This window comes from Hevea brasiliensis, chromosome 5 (genome assembly GCF_030052815.1).
Source record: "Hevea brasiliensis isolate MT/VB/25A 57/8 chromosome 5, ASM3005281v1, whole genome shotgun sequence".
Classification (NCBI taxonomy): Eukaryota; Viridiplantae; Streptophyta; class Magnoliopsida; order Malpighiales; family Euphorbiaceae; genus Hevea; species Hevea brasiliensis.
The window spans coordinates 66,465,194-66,469,153 of record NC_079497.1 but is presented as its reverse complement, the minus strand read 5'-3'; positions in this window follow the sequence as shown (position 1 = coordinate 66,469,153).

Below are 3,960 nucleotides of genomic sequence, written 5' to 3'. Positions count from 1 at the left end.
TTCATCGCTCAACAATAGCTTTTGTATGCTGTTGCAGGTAGGGAACAAGAGAAAGCTGTAGAGTGAGAGCAGTGTTTTGATTTGGCTTTGAGTATATATTAGGTATGCCCTTGTGCATTCGTTTTGATGTATTTATCGTTATATGTATTTATGTAGAGACATTAAGCAGTTGTACATAAACCTTGTAATATTACTTTGGGACTTTCTTCAAATGTAAAGATTTGTAATATTAAGTTCTTTATTTTCAATAAATGTAAAAGTTAAATTCCTTTTGAATTGTGGTTGAGGAAATAATTTATTGATAATTGAATTGATGAGATTGAAGTATAAATTTTATTACAAGTTGTTTTTAATAGGTGTAAATTTTGGTTTTTATGAAATTATAGCCGTTACCACGCGGATTTTTTGCAGAAATTCTCTTGGGTTTTTAAAAATACTTAATTAATTTCTTAACTAAAAATGAAATTGGTATGTTTAAAATTCCTTGTAGTATATTTAATGGGTTATCGGTAGGCGGAGTTCGGTAATTTATTAGGTATATTATGGGATTATATCATATCTTACAGAGGGGTAAGGTGTGACATGTTTTAGTGGTATCAAGGCTATAATTTTGAATTCTATAATTGAAATATTTTTTGATAAGTACAACTGCTCAAATGTCATTGGTTGATACATATAGTGCATTTACATCAAGAATATGGGCTAATGGAAAGAAATCTCCTTAGGTTGGTTGTTCAGGGAGTAGAATTTCTTGTGAATTGAAGTGGAAGAAGGAAATAACACCGTGGAGCAATCAGTTGCAGCTGAAGCATAGGGAGAGGTCCCAGCTCCTCAGAATGTCAGTGGGCCAATTGCATCAGTCCCACTTATGTAGTTTCCTGCACATTTCACATAGTAAATGGCTACACTATTCCAACAAATGGCTGGAAATGTACTAGTCCAACCCCTAGTATAAGCCCAACCCCCCAGCAAGGCAATATGAAAAACTGATGAAGTATGGGGCTGCAGAGTTCAAAGGCACAGTAGACCCATTAGAAGAAGAACAGTGGTTAGAGTGGATGGAAAGGGTCTTTAGGAAACTACAATGCACAGATGATTTGAAATTGGAGTACTCAGTCTCTTTGTTACATGGGGATACATATAAATGGTGGAAGACCATCCCTAATAGTGTAACACCCTCACTATAGAACGTCTGGAAAAATATTTAGACTAGAGTGAGGAATCATAAATAACTCAAATATTAATAAGAAAAATTAAGGAAAAATTTTAGAAATAAATTACAACCAAGTTAAATGAGCCGGTGGCCTAGCGATGGGTAACCCAGTGGGAAGTTACGGTCTTTGCAGCTTAAGCCCTAAACCCAGGAGAAAATTCATGAAATAATTTTTGAGACTCTAGAGAAGAGTCATTGAGGTTTCTATAGCATTAGAATGCCAAGAAAATGTTTAAAAAATTTTTTCAATCGGTACAGACAATTTTAGTTTGTTAAGCCAAACGGAGGGCATTTTGGTCATTTTGTCTTCAGAGATGATTTTTGGCCGACTTGTCCAGTTAAGTAAATAATTATTATGATCTAAAATATGAATAAATATTGCTAAAAATTGAATTGGAAATGAGTAGAAAAGAAAAGCAAAGAAAAATGAAAGAAGTTAGGAATTATGATATGATATGATGTCATTAAACACTCTCCACCTAATCACAACTTGACAAGCCTCTTAAAAGGGATAAAAAAATAAATAAAAATGAGACAAAATGAAAAAAAAATTCTGCACTCATCTTCCCCATTCAGCCGACACACTTTTCTCTCAACCTCCATGAGTGTTGTTTCATCTCTTTCTTCCATTTCCCATGAATTCTCACTACTAAACCCTAAGCATCTTTTATTAAAACTTGTTTGCACCTCTTGAAAAAGTGTTTGGCTAGCAAGAAAAGCCAAGAAAGTGAAGGAAAATTTAAGATTAGATGAAGGAAAATTCTGCTCACACAAGGGTGAGTGCTTATTTCTTCTTTTTTTTCTTTAGATTTTGTGCTAGTAACATTATTTATGCTAGGAAATTGAGAAAATTGAATAAATATGCGCATGATTGGGCCTCTACGAATTTTGGAAACTATATGGGGGGAAGTAGTTATGATTATTTTGATGGATTAAAGTGGATTAGAGGTGGTGTTTGAAGTGTATATGTAGAGTGATAATGAATTAGTATGTTTAATTGATGTATGTGCATGAATGGACATTTGAAAACTAGGGTTTGAGGCATGAAGTTAGGGTTTGCTTATGTAATGGTATATTAACATTGTAATGGTCAATTAGTGACCATTTGAATGTGTGTGAGGAGGAATTGAAGTGAGTAAGGATAATGGAGTTGAGTTTAGGCATGCTACCCTTGGTGACCTACAGGACTGGTTGTGAGTCTAGCAGGTTTGGGCAGCCATAAATGGAGTTGTATAGGTTCAATTGGTGCAAGGCCAATTGGACATGAAACTAGACATATAATGGCACAACTTTGGTGAAGAAAACCTGCCTAGAAAACAAACCAAGTTAACCTAAAAATTGCCCTAATCCGGGTGACTTGCATTCTGCCTGGGCAAAATGACCAAATAAACAGTATTTATTCATTTAGTCATAACTCAGTGTAGAAAGGTCCAATTGACCTGAAATTTTACCAGCAAATAGCTGAGACATAGACCTACAACTTTCATGAAGAATACAAATCCAAATTCTGATAATAACCTAGTCAAATTGCCAACCAAACTTAGGTCACTAAATCTGGCAGAACCAAATTGCCCAGAAATTCTGGGTACAGGTCAATCCGGCCAGTTATGGTGAAATGACCATAACTTGAGCTGCAAAACTCCAAATGGAGTGATTCAAAAAAAGAAATGTATCTAGACACAATAAGGAACAACTTTTATGAAGACAATTTTGCCAAATTCCTACTGTACAAATGACCAATAGAATAGTAAACTTAGTACTTGAAATCTAAAAATTGTGAATAACTAACACTAAGCTTTGAAATGGTATTGTCAACCAATACCAACAACTTTAGAATGCAAAATGTGGTATCTTGGTAAATTTAGGTTCAATAAATTTTTTATGTATGAAAAAGTCAACAATTTGAGTGAATAGTAAGGTGAACAGTAATACAAAGACACAAAGTGTAAGAACTAAATTGGTAGAGGAAATTAAGGCATGAAATTTGGAATCCATGAAATGTTCATGGATTACTTGGAATAGGTAATTGAGATTTATACTCCCAACACCAGTGAAATTCATAATATATTAGCAAAACAACTTGAAATATGAAATATTCTTTACATGAATGAATTGTTGAATGTATAAATGAGATAAAAGTGCCATTTGGGATTTAAGTTCCCATCAAGAGAGAAAGAAAAAATGTTTTGAATACAGTGGTACATGTGAATCATTGTTTAGAATTGTGATCATATAAATGATCAAATGAATGTATAAATTATAATTGAAATTTGTCATGAAATAATGAAGTCATAAAACACAATATATTAATATTTAATGATATTATGTGCCCTTGTATTGTCTAGACATGTGTGTCAGATTGGATAGATTGGCATGCCAATAGGGTATTATCTTAGCAGTACTGCGAAAGGCTTTATGCCTATATTCATGGCTTTATGCCCGTATTCATGGCTTTATGCCTGCACTCATGGTTTAATGCCCGATTATATGTTATCATGGCTTTTTAGCCATACTGACTGCATACGTAGTTGACATTCTGTGTCCCATGGTATGATGGCCCGAGGCACTACGGTGTCTAGTGCCAACTACCCGTTATCCAGTTTAGTCAGCCTATTGTAGGTTACTTGGGTAGTCTAATTTATTAAAATAAGTTATAAATATTAGTAATTAAAAATGCTAGAAAGTAAATAAATGAGAAGAAGTTCTGAAATAAATTAGATTAGCTCCAAAAATTTGTTCCTTAGAAT